This window comes from Microcebus murinus, chromosome 13 (assembly GCF_040939455.1).
Source record: "Microcebus murinus isolate Inina chromosome 13, M.murinus_Inina_mat1.0, whole genome shotgun sequence".
Lineage (NCBI taxonomy): Eukaryota > Metazoa > Chordata > Mammalia > Primates > Cheirogaleidae > Microcebus > Microcebus murinus.
The window spans coordinates 4,238,646-4,256,835 of record NC_134116.1 but is presented as its reverse complement, the minus strand read 5'-3'; the positions used below and the strand labels follow the sequence as shown (position 1 = coordinate 4,256,835).

Genomic DNA, 18,190 nt, shown 5'->3' with positions numbered 1-18,190 from the left:
GAAACTTAGGTCCCTGGGATCTAGGCTAGGAACTTGGTGTGTGTGTGGGCGCTGCTTTGGAACCTGGGTTCACTGGAGTGTTCCTGGAGCCTGGGTCTATGGGGGCCAACCTGGTGTTGGCATCTTCTTGGAAAAAATTTGACCCTTGGTCTACTGGAGCATGAGGTTTCAGGAGCCAGCCTGGGTTGTGGGATGTGTAGGCCTGAAGCCTGGAGCTGCAGGGGCTAGCTTGGTGCTGGGGTGGGCATGAAGGCTGGATCTGAAGGTGTCAGCTTATTGCTAGGGCCGTGAGGGTCAGCCACCTGGTGGGATGGGCTTCAAGTCTGGGGCAGTAGGGCCAGCCCATTGCTGAGGGTGGTCAAGAGCCCATGGCCGCTGGGGCCAGCCTGTGGTCCGGGCCTAGAAGCACTGGGTTTTACTGTGGTGGCTCCCATATTGGGATCCAAGGCCAAATCCTCTGCCCACTTTCCTCATTTTTTCCTGAGGAGAGGGTATCTTTCTCTTGCTGTGCTACCTGGGGTTGAGGGGAAGAGGTAATGCAGGTAATATGAATCTACTTTTCCCACCTTCTTTAATGTATCTTTTCTTTTTTGTGTGCTATACCCAGGTGCTGTAATCTCTCACCTCTTAGCTCTTGGGAAGGTATTTTCACGTGTGGATAGTTCTTCAAATTGATGTTTCTGTGAGGGCTTGAGGGTTGGAAAGTCCTATTCCACCACCTTGCTGATGTCACTCTTTGGGAGAATCTCTGTACTATCAGTCATTCAAAGAAGATTAATGAAAGGACAGATCTTCTCAGAAGGAACATTGTGAAATCACAGAGAAGCAATGAGGGACACTCAGTGTGAAAAAGGTGGTGATGGGATGATACAATGGGGAGGCATCTACACATGGGGAAGAATAGGAGGCTAGAGTGATGGGGCACCATGCTCACCCCACAGGCACTGTGGCCGAATTGTGAGAGAGCTCCCTCCACCAGCACAGGCCTCTGCCTGGACGGACCTGGGACCTGCCTAAAGTCTATATGGATTCATTGCATCAGACAACAGACACAGGATTGGGAGGTAGCCATTCCCAGATGCCTGAAGCTGCAGGCTTCCTGTGCTCTCAGTTGCACAGTGCCAAGTCAGCATGGGACTCAGCTTCGGTATGGTGGACTTCATATTGTCCCTACTGAACTGGTGAGGGAGTAGACAAAGCAGAAGCTCCTCTGAGCCACGCCCTTTGTGGGAAAGCCAAGAACCCCTCCCCTACAGCACATCAGGATCTAAACACAGGAGTTGACTGAGGTGCTGCAGACTTTGACCTCAGAGGCATTGAGCAACTGCTTCAGTGGGTCCAGGGTGGGAGGTGGAGCAGGGAGAAATTTGTGGTCCCTCGGCAGCTGAAAACAATCTCAGTCTCTTATGACTTGGCATCCTTGGTGTCCTCAAGCCTGCATAACACTCTGTCACCTCCTCAGCCCTGGTTCCACCCTCCAGATTGTATCATCCCACAGTCAGTATGGCCCTGCCTCCACATCTGAGGCTCTGATCAGAAGTCATGCTTCTGGCTTCACCTAGTCCTGGCTCTGAGGCTCTCATACAGGAGCTGAAGACTCAGCCCCTGTGGTTCCAGAGCTTCTTCTAGGCTTTGGACACTGCCCCTGAGATTCCAGAGCTGCACATGGACCATAAGACCTCACCCCTGAGCCTCCACTACTGCTGCAGGGCCAGGAGAACTATTCCAACGTCCAACACCCCACCAGGAACCACCCAGCCTTGAGCCATTAGTACACTCGAACCTAGTATGAGCAAACATCTATGGCCTGAAAACCACAACCATTGCCTGGATAGCCTCACCCACCTGCCACAGCTGCCACTGTCACCTGTGCAGGGAGACCTTGGGCAGAGCAATCCCTACAGTTCCAACCTTCATTGAGAGAGTTTTGCTCAGTTCCCAACTCAAGCTTCTTACAACTCTCTGGGAAACAACCCAACATGTAGCACAAAGATCATCGAGCACACACTTGAACAATTGCAATCACAGGTGAACAGGACAAATCAGAACAGCTGCACTATAGGCTTCTAGTGCATATGCCTCTTTCCTACCACATCAACATTCTAGGATAGGAGACAAGTGGAATCTAGGGAACTCCCCTTCTTCTAATTAAGCAGGAGAGTTCCCAGCAAAGAACGGTTGCTCTGCAAACCTATTAGCCCTAAGTTGAGAAAAAGGTTTCAGATCAGAAGAAACCAGCAAATATCCCTGGCAACATCAAAAAACAAAAGAGTTCAACACCCCAAAGGGATCACAATGGAGCTACAGTAGTGAACTTTAAACATAAGGAAATTGTAGAAATTGAATTCAGAATGTGTGTGGCAAATAACATGAATGGAATTGAAGAGAAAGATGAAAACCAACAAAGAGAAGTAAAAAAATATTTCAGAAAATTAGTGAATAAGCCATTAAGAGCTAGATAACATAAGAAAGGATAGAATAGAACTTAAACAAGTGAAAGAGTCCTTTAGAGAACTTCAAAACACAGTGGAAATCTTCAGCAACAGACTAAACCAATGAAAAGAAAGAGTCTCAGAACTTGAGGACAAGGCTTTTGAGCTAACCATTCATTTAAAGGGGTAGGGGGGCGGAGCAAGATGGAGGACGAATAACACCGCCAGACAGAGGGTCTCTGCAGAAAAGACAGATTCTAGCAGAAACTAGAGGAAAGAAGCAAGAAGACAAGCATACAGCGGACAAGGGCTGGAAGGAGGGGTACCTGAGACCCCGGGAGACTCCACGGGAGGAGGCTGCGGAGGAGAACTGGAGGCTGAGACCACCGGAGCAGCCCGGAGACCAGTGGCAAGGGTAGGTGGAATTGCTGTTTCCCCTCCCCTGCATTCGGGACTGCTGGTGGGCTCCCCAGCGGGTGGAGAGACCTGCGGACACCAGGCCAGAGACTGCCTCCACCTGCCAACGGTGAGCCTGTAGCAGACGTGGCACCAGGTTCCCAACTTCCTCCGGGCACCTCCGTGTGCACGGACCGGAGCCGCGCGGCAGGCGCCATATGGCCTACCCCTCCCCTCCGTCGACCCTACCCGCGGCTGCCCAGAGAGACAATACAGCCACCAGCTGGAGGCACCTCCAGGGAACGGACCTTCCCATTTGGGACCCAGCCCGCCCTCCCAGGTGCTGCTGGCACCGTGTACCCAGGAAAACAGTGCTGACTCAGAGGCTGAGAGACATAGACCCAGCTTGGGCTCCCTGTGGGTGATTAGGACCGGAAAACCTCTCCCTGGTGGGAATACAGTTTGAACTCTGGGACCCAGAGGTCGGACCTGCAGACCAGATCCCCTGCACCGAGGGCTACCATTGCCCAGGGCACAGAAGGGTTATACGTGAACAGCCTACCGAGGTCTGTGTGCCTCCAGGGGGGGATCGGCGTCCTAGAGGGCAACCCTCCTCCCAGGAGGAGGCCGTGCACCCAACCCAGGTGGCGTTCCTGTGCAGGGAACCTCCCCACCGGCATCACAGTCCGGGGAGGCCTGGTGGCTTGTGGTCTGGGCTGCTGGCAGAGGCCCAGGAGTAGCTGCCGAGTTGGGGAGGGTGGAAAGAAGCGAGGCCTGCTGCAGACTGCGGGTCTCAGACAGCCCCACCCCCACACCCAGACTTTCTGGCTGAGCGGGACCATTCCAGCCCCGCCATGACAGCTTTCCCTGGAAGCAGAGAACAGAACTTTGACCCCTGCTAACGGCCTGAGGGCAGGCTTACCCAACCCAGCTCCGCCCAGAACGAGAGCTGATAACAGGACTCAAAATCAACACCATAGCCTGTTCCTCCAAGCAAACGCCACCTATGACAGGGACGGCATCTTGCACAGCCTTTCCACGGCACCCACTGAATCAATATAAAGGGAGTGGTCCAATTTCACCCACAGGCAACACCTAACGGCTCAGAAACTAAACAAGGTGTGTGAATACCCAAACAATAACCTAAGGAAAGAAACAACAACTGATCGACATGGGAAGAAATCAGCGAAAGAACTCAGGAAATATGAAGAACCAAACGGAAAACAAACCCCCAAAGAGGAGCACCAGCCCCGTAGAAACAGACACCGACCAAAATCAGGCAACCCATATGACAGAAGAGGAATTTCGTAAGTGGAACATAAGAACACTCACCCAGCTGCAACAACAACTCAATAACCAACACCAAGAAACCACAAAAAGTCTCCAGGATATGAGAAAAGAAATAGACACATTGAAGAAAAGTGTAACCGAACTCCTGGAAATGAAGAATCAGTTCAAGGAACTACAAAATACAGTGGAAAGTCTCAAGAACAGGGTAGATCAAACAGAAGAAAGAATCTCAGAGCTGGAAGATAACACCCTCCAATTAAATAAATCAGTCACAGAAATAGAGCAGAGAAACAAGAGAAAAGAGCAAAGCCTACAAGAGCTGTGGGATTATGTGAAGAAACCTAATGTGAGGGTCATAGGGTTACAAGAAGGGGAAGAAGACAACACTCAAGGATTGGACAAGCTGTTTGAAGATATAATACAGGAAAATTTCCCAGGCCTTGCTCAAAATCTGGATATACAAGTTCAAGAAGCTCAGAGGACCCCTGGGAGATTCAACGCAAACAGGAAGACATCACGACAAGCAGTCATCAGACTAACCAAAGTATCAACTAAAGAGGCCCTTCTAAGAGCTGTAAGACAAAAGAAGCAAGTAACATACAAGGGAAAGCCAATTCGAATAACATCAGACTTCTCTAATGAGACTTTACAAGCAAGGAGAGACTGGGGCCACATTCTCACTCTTTTGAAACAAAACAATGCCCAGCCTAGAATATTATTCCCTGCAAAACTAAGCTTCGTATATGAAGGGGAAATAAAAACATTCTCAGACAAGCAAAGGCTCAGAGAATTCACCAAGACAAGACCAGCCCTACAAGAAGTACTTAAAACAGCGTTATGCACGGAACATCATAATAATAACCCACGAATATAAAAACAACCAAAACCCAAAGATATTAAAGGCCAGATATTACAATGGCTCAAGACAGAAATCATAGCAACAACATCCAACCCAACAGAATGATCAGTAATCTACCTTACCTATCAGTTCTCTCAATAAATGTGAATGGCTTAAACTCTCCACTCAAGAGACATAGGCTGGCTGAATGGATAAGAAAATAGAGGCCAAGTATATGCTGTCTTCAGGAAACACATCTAACCTGCAAGGATGCATACAGAATAAAAATAAAAGGGTGGAGATCAATATTCCAAGCCAATAGAAGCCAAAAGAAGGCTGGTGTGGCAGTTCTAAGTTCAGACGATTTAGTTTTTAAACCAACAAAAGTAGTTAAAGACAAAGAGGGTCATTATGTACTGGTGAAGGGCACAGTCCAACAAGAAGAGATAATAATTTTAAATATATATGCACCCAACTTAGGTGCACCCAGATTCATAAAGCAAACCTTACTGGAGCTAAGCAAATGGATTAATAGGAACTCCATAATCACCGGAGATTTCAACACCCCACTGACGGCACGAGACAGATCCTCCAAACAGAAAATTAATAAAGAAATAATGGACTTAAACAAAACTCTAGAACAATTGGGTCTGACAGACATCTACAGAACATTCTACCCAAAATCCACTGAATATACGTTCTTCTCATCAGCTCATGGGACATTCTCTAAGATTGACCATATCCTAGGACACAAAGAAAATCTCAAGAAATTTAAAAAAATACAAATCATACCATGTACCTTCTCAGATCACACTGGAATAAAACTAGAAATGAACCCTAGCAGAAACTCACATTTCTACACAAAAACATGGAAATTAAACAACCTCCTACTAAATGATTACTTCGTAAATGAAGAAATCAAGACGGAAATAAAAAACTTCTATGAAGAAAACGACAATGGACAGACAAGTTATCAACTGCTCTGGGACACAGCTAAAGCAGTTCTGAGGGGAAAGTTTATCTCCATAAATGCCTATAACCAAAAGTAAAGAAGATCACAAATAGACAATCTAATGAAATGACTCAAAGAGCTGGAAAAAGAAGAACAGACCAACCCCAAACCCAGCAGAAGAAGAGAAATCAACAAGATCAAATCAGAACTAAATGAAATTGAAAACAGGGTAGCTATTCAGGAGATTAATAAAACAAAAGGTTGATTCTTTGAAAAAATAAACAAAATTGACACGCCGTTGGCTAAGCTAACGAAAAGCAGAAAAGAGAAATCTCTAATAAGCTCCATCAGGAATAAAAAAGGAAATATCACAACTGATCCCAAAGAGATACAAGATACAATTTATGAATACTACAAAAATCTTTAGGCACACAAACTGGAAAATGTGGAGGAAATGGACAAATTTCTAGAAACACACAGCCTCCCTAGGCTCAACCAGGAAGAAATAGATTCCCTGAACAGACCAATCTCAACAGCTGAAATAGAAACAGCAATTAAAAATCTCCCTAAGAAGAAAAGTCCCGGTCCAGATGGCTTCACACCTGAATTTTACCATACTTATAAAGAAGAACTAGTACCTATTTTGCAGAAACTATTCCACAACATCGAGAAGAACGGAAACCTCCCCGACACCTTTTATGAAGCGAATATTACTCTGATACCAAAACCAGGAAAGGATGCAACAAAAAAAGAAAACTACAGACCAATATCCCTAATGAATATGGATGCAAAAATTTTCAACAAAATCTTAGCTAACCGAATCCAGACGCTTATCAAAAAAATAATCCACCACGACCAAGTGGGCTTCATCCCAGGGATGCAGGGATGGTTCAACATACGTAAATCTATAAATGCAATTCACCACATAAACAGAAGCAAAAACAAAGACCACATGATTCTTTCAATAGATGCAGAAAAAGCTTTTGACAAAATTCAACACCCTTTCATGATACTAACACTTAAGAAAATAGGCATAGAAGGGACATACCTAAAACTGATACAAGCCATATATGACAGACCCATAGCCAACATCATACTGAATGGGGAAAGATTGAAATCATTCCCACTTAGAACTGGAACCAGACAAGGCTGCCCACTATCTCCACTTCTGTTCAACATAGTGCTGGAAGTCTTGGCTACAGCAATCAGACAGGAAAATGGAATCAAAGGTATCCAAATAGGGGCAGAAGAGATCAAACTTTCACTGTTTGCTGATGATATGATATTGTATCTAGAAAACCCCAAGGATTCAACCAAGAAACTCCTGGAACTGATCAATGAATTTAGTAATGTCTCAGGATACAAAATCAATACACAGAAATCAGAGGCATTCATATACGCCAACAACAATCTAATTGAGAACCAAATCAAAGACTCAATTCCCTTCACAATAGCAACAAAGAAATTAAAGTACCTAGGAATATATTTAACCAAAGAGGTAAAAGACCTCTACAGGGAGAACTATGAAACACTGAGGAAGGAAATAGCAGAGGATGTAAACAGATGAAAATCCATACCATGCTCGTGGATCGGCAGACTCAATATCATCAAAATGTCTATACTACCCAAACTGATCGACAGATTCAATGCAATACCTATTAAAATCCCATCAGCATTCTTCAAAGATATAGAAAAAATAATTTTACACTTCGTATGGAACCAAAGAAGACCCCGAATATCAAGAGCAATTCTAGGCAACAAAAATAAAATGGGAGGCATTAATATGCCAGATATCAAACTATACTACAAAGCTTAAGTAGTTAAAACATTGTGGTATTGGCACAAAAACAGGAATATTGACCAGTGGTACAGATGTGAGAATCCTGATATAAAACCATCCTCATATAGCCATCTTATCTTTGACAAAGCAGACAAAAACATACGCTGGGGAAAAGAATCTCTCTTCAATAAATGGTGCTGGGAAAACTGGATAGCCACCTGTAGAAGGCTAAAACAGGACCCACACCTTTCACCTCTCACAAAAACCAACTCACGCTGGATAACAGACTTAAACCTAAGATATGAAACTATTAGAACTCTAGAGGAAAAAGTTGGAAACACTCTCCTAGACATCGGCCTGGGCGAAGAGTTTATGAAGAAGTCCCCAAAGGCAATCACAGCAGCAACAAAAATAAATAAATGGGACATGATCAAACTACAAAGCTTCTGCACAGCCAAAGAAATAGTCATGAAGTAAACAGACAACCTACAGAATGGGAGAAAATTTTTGCATCCTATGCATCCGATATGGGACTGATAACTAGAATATACTTAGAACTCACGAAAATTAGGAAGAAAAAATCAAATAACCCCATTAAAAAGTGGGCAAAGGACTTGAACAGAAATTTTTCTAAAGAAGACAGAAGAATGGCCAACAAACATATGAAGAAATGCTCAACATCTCTAATCATCAGGGAAATGCAAATCAAAACCACAATGAGATATCACTTAACCCCAGTGAGAATGGCCTTTATCAAAAAATCTCCAAACAATAAATGCTGGCGTGGTTGCGGAGAGAGAGGAACACTCCTACACTGCTGGTGGGACTGCAAACTAGTTCAACGTCTGTGGAAAGCAATATGGAGATACCTTAAAGCGATACAAGTGAATCTACCATTTGATCCAGCAATCCCATTGCTGGGCATCTACCCAAATGATCCAGTGACACTCTACAAAAAAGACACCTGCACTCGAATGTTTATAGCAGCACAATTCATAATTGCAAGGCTGTGGAAACAGCCCAAGTGCCCATCAATCCAAGAATGGATTAATAAAATGTGGTACATGTATACCATGGAGTACTATTCAGCTCTAAGAAACAATGGTGATATAGCACATCTTATATTTTCCTGGTTAGAGCTGGAACCCATACTACTAAGTGAAGTATCCCAAGAATGGAAAAACAAGCACCAGATATATTCTCCAGCAAACTGGTATTAACTGAGTAGCACCTAAGTGGACACATAGGTGCTACAGTAATAGGGTATTGGGAAGGTGGGAGGGGGGAAGGGGGCGGGTATATACATACATAATGAGTGAGATGTGCACCATCTTGGGGATGGTCATGATGGAGACTCAGACTTTTGGGGGGAGGAGGGGAAATGGGCATTTATTGAAACCTTAAAATCTGTACCACCATAATATGCCAAAATAAAAAAAAAATACTACAAAAACCTTTATGCACAGAAACTGGAAAATGAGGAGGAAATGGACAAATTCCTAGAAACTCACAGCCTCCCTAGGCTCAATCAGGAAGAAATAGAATTCCTGAACAGCCAATATCAAGAGCCAAAATAGAAATAGCAATTAAAAATCTTCCTAAAAAGAAAAGTCCTGGCCCAGATGGTTTCATACCTGAATTTTGCCACACCTACAAAGAAGAACTCGTGCCTATCTAACATAAATTATTCCATAACATCAAGAAGAATGGAGACCTCCCCGACACCTTTTATGAAGCGAATATTACTTTGATACCAAAACCAGGAAAATATGCAACAAAAAAAGAAAACTACAGACCAATATCCCTTGTACATATACATGCAAAAATTTTCAACAAAAAATGGCCTTTATCAAAAAATCTCCAAACAATAAATGCTGGCGTGGTTGCGGAGAGAGAGGAACACTCCTACACTTCTGGTGGGACTGCAAACTAGTTCAACCTCTGTGGAAAGCAATATGGAGATACCTTAAAGCGATACAAGTGAATCTACCATTTGATCCAGCAATCCCATTGTTGGGCATCTACCCAAATGATCCAGTGACACTCTACAAAAAAGACACCTGCACTCGAATGTTTATAGCAGCACAATTCATAATTGCAAGGCTGTGGAAACAGCCCAAGTGCCCATCAATCAAAGAATGGATTAATAAAATGTGGTATATGTACACCATGGAGTACTATTCAGCTCTAAGAAACAATGGTGATATAGCACACCTTATATTTTCCTGGTTAGAGCTGGAACCCATACTACTAAGTGAAGTATCCCAAGAATGGAAAAACAAGCACCAGATATATTCTCCAGCAAACTGGTATTAACTGAGTAGCACCTAAGTGGACACATAGGTGCTACAGTAATAGGGTATTGGGCAGGTGGGAGGGGGGAGGAGGGCGGGTATATACATACATAGTGAGTGAGATGTGCACCATCTGGGGGATGGTCATGATGGAGACTCAGACTTTTGAGGGGAAGGGGGTAAATGGGCATTTATTGAAACCTTAAAATCTGTACCCCTATAATATACCAAAATAAAAAAAATAATTAAAAAAAAATCCTACCTAACCAAATCCAGATGCTTATTAAGAAAATAATCCATCACAACCAAGCAGGCTTCATCCCAGTGATGCAGGGATGGTTCAACATATGTAAATCTATAAATGTAATTCACCACATAAACAGAAGCAAAAACAAAAACCATATGATTCTTTAAATAGATGCAGAAAAAGCTTTTGAAAAAATCCAACACCCTTTAATGATGAGACTACTTAATAAAATAGGCATACAAGGGATGTACTTTAAAATGATACAAGCCATATACGACAGACCAATAGCCAACATCACACTGAATGGAGAAACATTGAAAGCACTCAGAACTGGAACCAGGCAAGGTTGCCCACTATGTCCACTTCTATTCAACAATAGTGCTAGAAGTCCTTGCTATACTGATCAGACAGGAAAGTGGAATTAAAGGTATCCAAATTGGGGCAGAAGAGATCAAACTCTCACTGTTTGCTGATGATATAATATTGTATCTAGAAAACCCCAAGGATTCAACAAAGAGATGCCTGGAATTGACAAATGAATTTAGTAAAGTCTCAGGATACAAAATCAATACATAGAAATCAGAGGCATTCATATACTTCAATAACAATCAAATTGAGAACCAATCAAAGACTCAATACCCTTCACAATAGCAACAAAGAAAATTAAGTACCTAGGAATCTATTTAACTAAGGAGGTAAAAGACCTCTACAGGGAGAACTAGGAAACTCTGAGGAAGGAAATAGCAGAGGATTTAAACAGATGGAAATCCATACCATGTTTATGGGTCAGCAGAATCAACATTGTTAAAAGGTCTATACTACCCAAACTGATCTACAGATTCAATGCAATTCCTATTAAAATACCAACATCATTCTTCACAGATATAGAAAAAATAATTTTATGCTTCATTTGGAACCAGAGAAGACCCCGTATATCAATAGTAATTCTAGGCAATAAAAACAAAATGGAAGGTACCAATATGCCAGATTACAACTATAATACAAAGCTGTAGTAACTAAATCAGTTTGGTATTGGCACAAAAATAGGAATATTGACCAGTGGAACACAACTTGAGAACCCTGATATAAAACCATTCTTATATAGCCATCTAATCTTTTACAAAGCAGACAAAAACATCCACTGGGGAAAAGAATCCTTATTCAATAAATGGTGGTGGGAAAACTGGATAGCCACTTGTAGAAGGCTTAAGCAAGATACACACCTTTCATCTCTCACAAATATCAACTCATTCTGGGTAACAGACTTAAACCTAAGGTATTAAACTATTAGAATTCTAGAACAAAATGTTGGAAACACTCTCCTAGACATTGGCCGGTGCAAAGAATTTATGAAGAAGACCACAAAGGCAATCACAGCAGCAACAAAAATAAATAAATCAGACCTGATCAAATTAAAACCTTCTGCACAGCCAAAGAAACAGACATGAAAGCAAACAGACAACTTACAGAATGGGAGAAAATTTTCACATCCTACACATTTTATAGGGGGCTGATAACTAGAATCTAATTAGAACTCATGAAAATTAGCAAGAAAAAATCAAACAGCCCTATCAAAAAGTGGGCAATGGTCATGAACATAAACTGGCTTCATAAAATAAGTTGGTGACGATAGTCTCCTCAACGTTATGGAATAATTTCTGCAATAATATCAGCTCTTCTTTGTAGGTCTGATAGAGTTTGGCTGTAACTCCATCTGCTCGAGAGCTTTGTTGTTGTTGTTGGAAGATTTTTTATTACTGCTTCAATCTCATTGGTCATTATTGCTCTGTTCAAGAGTTCTGTTTCTTCCTGACTGAGTCTTAGATGGTTGTATATTTCCAAGGTTGTATATTCATTTCCTATACATTTTCTAGTGTATGTGTGTAGAGATTTTCACAGTATTCACAGATAATGTTTTATGCTTCTGTGGTATCAGTTGAAATATCTTCTTTTTCATTTCTGCTTACACTAATTCGGCTCCTTCTATTCCTGGTTAATCTAGCAAAAGATCTACCAATTTTGTTTATCTTTTCAAAGAACCAAGTTTTTGTTTCACTCATCTTTTGTATTTTTCTTTGTTTTCCATTTCATTTAATTATGCCTTGACCTTTATTTGTTTTTTTTTCTGCTGGGTTTGGGTTTGGTTTGCTCCTTTGCTAGTTCCTTGAGATGTGATATTATGTTGTTAATTTGTGATCTTTTTAAATATTTTTTTTAATTTTAGAATATTATGGAGGTACAAACATTTTGGTTACATATAATGCCTTTTCCTCACCAAGCCTGAGCTACAAGCATCCCCTGTCCCCATGCAGCGCACCCATTAGTTAGTTGTGAGTTTACCCACACTCATTATCCCCCCCACCTGACCAGCACCCAATGCATATAGTGTTTATCAGTTAGCATCAATTTGATTGCAAATATATGTGGTGCTTTTTTTTATCCATTCTTGTGATATTTTACCTCAAAGGATGAGCTGAAGCTCTATCCAGGATAATATAAGAGATGCTAGTTCACATTGTTTTTTGTAGTTGAGTAGTATTCCCTGGTATACATATACTACATTTTTTAAGCCACTCATGTATTTATGGTCATTTGGGTTGTTTCTACATCTTTGCAATTGTGAATTGTGCTGCCATAAACATTTGAGTGCAAATGTCTTTATTATAGAATGTATTTTTTTTTTCCTTTGAGTAGAGACCTAGTAGTCGGATTGCTGAATCAAACGGTATGTCTATTTTTTTTCCTTTTATTTCATCATATTATGGAGGTAAAAATATTGTTAGGGCTCCAAATATTGCCCCAGCCCTCCCTCTCCCCCCAACATGCCATAGATTCAAATGTGTCCAATCCCCAGGTGATGCGCACTGCACACATCATGTAAGTATACACTCCTCCCCACCTCTCCCCTCCCACCTGCCCACCACCTGAAAAATCCTTTCAGTTTTTTTTGACATTCTGGTTACATTGTATATCTTTGCCTCTCCCTAAGAAGGGTTAGAGTTATGCCCTTCCACTCCAAAATGCTCACCACATCCCTAGTATTGGGTTTCTCCCCCTCCCCCGAATCCCTGGCAAACATTACCATCATTTGAGAACCATAGTTTTAATCAGTCAATACCAATTTGATGGCAAGTAGATGTGGGGCCAATTTTTCACATCTTGTGTCACCTCACTTTGGACAGCAGGCTAAAGCTTAATCCAGGATAGCATAAACAGTGCTAGCTCACTGTCGTTTTTTAGAATTGAGTAATATTCCATTGTGAGCATATACCACATTTTAATTATCCACTCATGAATTGACGAGCACTTGGGTTGTTTCCATGACCGTGCAATAGTGAATTGTGCTGCCATAAACATTCAGGTGCAGATGTCTTTATAATAGAATGTCTTATGCTCTTATGGGTAGATAGATGCCCAACAATACTATTGCTGGGTCGAATGGTATTTCTATTTCTAGCTGTTTGAGGTATCTCCAAATAATTTTCAACAAAGGTTGCACTAATTTGCAGTCCCACCAGCAGTGTCAGAGTGTTCCTGTCTCTCCACATCCTCTCCAGCATTTGTTGTTTGGGATTTCTTGATATAGGCCATTCTTACTGAGGTTAGGTGGTATCTCACTGTAGTATTGATTTGCATTTCTCTGATGATTATAGATGTTGAGCGTTTTTTATATGTTGCAGGCCATTATTCTGTCTTCTTTGGAGAAGTTTCTTTTCATTTCTGTCGCCCATTTCTTGATGGGATTGTTTTATTTTTTTCTTGTTAATTCTTTTAAGTTCTAGATAGATTCTTGTTATTGAAACTTTATCAGACGTGTAGAGAGCAAATATTTTCTCCCACTCTGTGGGTTGTCTATTTTCTCTACTGATGGTTTCCTTGGCTGTGCAGAAACTCTTTAATTTGATCAGATCCCATTTGTTTATTTTTGATGCTGCAGTGATTGCCTTGGGAGTCTTTCTCAATAATTATTTGCCTAGACCAATGTCTGATAGGGTTTTCCCAACATCATCTTCTAGTATTCTTAAGGTTTCATGCCTTAAGTTTAAATCTGTTATCAATCTTGAGTGAATTTTTGTGAGAGGTGAGAGGTAGGGATCCTGTTTCAATCTTCTGCATGTAGCTAACAAGTTTTCATTGTATATTTTTGTCAGCTTTATCAAAGATTAGATTATTGTATACTGATGGTTTCATCTATGGTATCTCAGATCTATTCCAGATATCCATGCTTCTGGTCTTGTGCCAGTACCAGGCTGATTTAACTATTATTGCTTTATAGAACAGCTTGAAGTCAGGAAGACTGATGCCTCCCAGTTTGTTCTTTTTACTTAAGATTGCTTTGGCTATATGAGGTTTTTTATGGTTCCATAGAAAGTGAAGAATTATTTTTTTTCTAGATCTGTAAAGAATGCTGATGGTATTTTGATGGGGATTGCATTAATTCTATAGATCACTTTAGGTAATATTGACATTTTAACTACATTGATTCTACCAATCCATGAACAAGGTACATTTTTACATCTGTTTAAATCTTCTGCAATTTCTTCTTTTAGTGTTTCATAGTTCTCCTTGTATAAATCTTTTGTATCTTTCATTACATATACTCCTAGATATTTAATTTTCTTTGGGGCTATAGTAAGAGGTATTGCATTTTTGATTTGAGTTTCTGCTTGATGGTTTTTGGCATATATGAATGCTTCTGATTTGTGTATATTGATTTTGTAACCTGAAACTCTACCAAATTCAGTTATCAAATCTTGAAAGAGTCCATGGGGTTTTCTAGGTATAGTATCACATCATCGGTGAAGAGAGAGTTTGGTTTCATCTTCCCCCGCTTGAATGCCCTTAATACCCTTCTCCAGACTGATTGCTATTGCTAGGACTACAAGCACTGTGTTGAATAGGAGAGGAGATAGTGGGCATCCTTGTCTAATTCCAGATCAAAGAGAGAAAGATTGCAATTTTTCCCCATTTAGAATGATACTGGCTGTGGGTTTGTCATAGATGGATATGGTAAATTTAAGGTATGAGCTATCTATGCTTATTTTGTGAAGAGTTTTCATCATAAAGTTGTGTTGGACTGTGTCAAATGCTTTTCTTGCATCTATTGACAGAATCATATGTTCTTAGTTCTTGATTTTATTTCTGAAGTGACTTGCATTTATAGACTTGTGTATGTTGAACCATCCTTGCATCTCTGGAATAAAGCCCACCTCATCATGATGAATTATTTTCTTGGTGTGCTGCTGAATTCTATTTGCTAAAATTTTATTTAGGATTCTTGCATCTAAATTCATGAGGAATATTGGTCTGTAATTTTCTTTTTTTGTTGCATCCTTTCCTGGCTTTGACATCAAGGTGATATTGGCTTCATAGAATGAGTTAGAAAGACTACCATCCTTCTCAATGGTGTGGAATAGTTTCCATAGTATAGGTATGAGTTCATCTTTGTATGTTTGGTAGAACTCTGAAGTGCAGCCATCTGGCCCAGGACTTTTCCGTTTGGGGAGGTTTTTAATTAGTGCTCCAATTTCTGAGCTTGAGATTTGTCTATTCAGGAATCCTGTTTTCTCCTGGGTGAACTTAGGGAGGTTGTATGAATCCAAGAATTTGTCCATTTCATCTTCATTCTATAGTTTTGGAGCAAATAGATTTTTATAATAGTCAAATATAATGTTTTGTATTTCTGTGGTGTCTGTTGTGATCTCTCCTTTTTCATTTTTGTTGAGTTTATTAGAGTCCTTTCCCTTTGGGTCCTTGTTAATCTAGCAGGAGGGCCATTGATTTTGTTTATCTTTTCGAAAAACCAGCTTCTGGTTTTGTTAATCTTTAGTATAGTTCTCGTTCTCCATTTCATTCACTTCTGCTTTGATCTTCATTATTTCTTTTCTTCTATTAGGATTGAAAATTGTTTGCTCTTCTTTTTTCAATTCCTTGAGCTTATTCATTAGGTTGTCAGTATCTAAGCTTTCTGTTTTTTGAATGTGAGCGTTAATTGCTATTAGTCTTTCTCTCAGTTAAGTTTTGCTGTATCCCACAGGTTTTGGTAAGTAGAATCACCGTTATCATTTTGTTCAAAGAAATTATTGATTTCCCTCTGAATTTCTTCCTTTACCCAATAATTTTTCAATAATAGATTGTTTCATTTCCATCATTTTGTGAAAGGTTGAGTGTTTCTATAGGAATTGGATGGTAATTTTATGCCATTATGGTCAGAGAAGATATAAGGTATAATTTCTCTTTTCTTGAATTTTTTCTGATCTGATTTGCAGCCTAGGATGTGATCAATTTTGGAGTAGGATCCATGGACTGCTGAGAAGAAAGTAAATTCAAGTTTATTTGGATGGAATGCTCTATAGAGATCTGTGAGACCTTTTTTTTTTCTGGCATATTATGGGGGTACAGATTTTAAGGTTTCAATAAATGCCCATTCTCCTCCTTCCCCCGACAAGTCTGAGTCTCCAGCATGTGAGACCTTTTTGATCAAGAGCTTTGTTCAGGTCCATTATTTCTTTGCTTATTTTCTGTTTGGAGGATCTATCCAGATCATTCAATGGAGTGTTGAAGTCCCCGGCTACTATGGCAGTGTTGTGTAACAAGGTGTTTAGATTAGACAAGGTTTGCTTTAAGTAATTGGGTGCTCCTGTATTGGGTGCATAGATATTAAGAATTGTTCAATCTTCTTGTTGGATCTTCCCTTTCACCATTATCAAATGTCCATCTTTATCCTTTTTCACTTTTGATATTTTAAAGCTTATATTATCTGCATATAGTATAGCTACTCCAGTTTTCATTTGACTCCCGTTTGACTGGATGATAGTTTTCCATCACTTTTTCTTCAGCCAGCAGGCATCTTTGTGGGTTACATGTGTTTCCTGTAGACACAGACACTAGGCTTGTGAATTTTTATCCACTCTGCTAGTCTATGTCTCTTCAGAGGACAGTTTAAGCTATGTACATTTATTGAGAGAATTGAAATTGGAGGAAGTTTACCATTCATATTGTTGGGTAGAGACTTGTTGCTTTGGTTTACTCCTTGAGCAATCATGTATTTTGAGAGCTAAACTTTAATTCTTTGACGATTTCACTTTGAGGAGTGTCTACTGCCATGTTCGGTTAGAAATGCAGGTCTGAGATCTTCCTGTAGGGATGGTCTGGTCTTTTCAAATTACTTCAGTGATTGTTTTTCTTAGAAGGACTTTATTTCTCCCTCATAGATGAAACTTAAATTTTCCAGATAAAGAATTCTAGGTTGGGCTTTGTTCTGTTTTAGAAGATTAAAGATAGGCACCCAATCCCTCCTGGCTGGTAAGGTTTAGATGAGAAGTCTGCTGTCAGTCTGATAGGCTTACCCTTATAGGTCATTTGCTGCTTTCGTCTCACTGCACAGAAAATTGTTTCTTTCACGTTTACTTTGGTCAGCCTGAAAACCACATGGTGAGGTGATTGCCTTTCACATTGAGTCTCCCAGGAGTTCTGTGTGCTTCTTGTATTTGTATATCAAGATTTCTGGCCAGGCCTGGCATAGTTTCCTCCAGTATTCTGTGAAGTAAGTTTTCCAGCCCTTGTGAATGTTGCTCTTCTCCTTCCAGAATCCCAATCAATCTGAGACTCGGCTTGTTAACATAATCCCACACTTTCTGTAAACTTTGGTCTTGTCCATTGTTTCTGTGTTCCCTTTCTTCCTCTGGTTTGTTTAGAACCTAGGCATAATCTTCAAGTTCTGATATTCTTTCCTCTGCATGGTCCATCCTGTTCTTTAGGCTTTCCACTGAATTATGAAAATCCTTGATTGTTTCTTCATTGCCAGAATTTTTGTTTGGTTTTTCTTGATAGTATTGATTTCTTTGGAGAATCTTTCATTCATTTCCTTTATTGTTCTTGTGGTTTCTCTATGTTGTTATTCCCTTTTCTCTTCATTTCCATTTAGTTTTGCAGCAATCCATATTCAGAAATCTTCCTCT

At 40.6% G+C, this 18,190-nt stretch overlaps 1 pseudogene; it reads left to right on the top strand.

Annotated features, from left to right (window-relative positions):
- The first annotated feature begins 1,024 nt into the window (after positions 1-1,024).
- LOC105864411 (ubiquilin-1 pseudogene) overlaps positions 1,025-18,190 on the top strand; it is a 98,435-nt pseudogene continuing 81,269 nt past the window's right edge.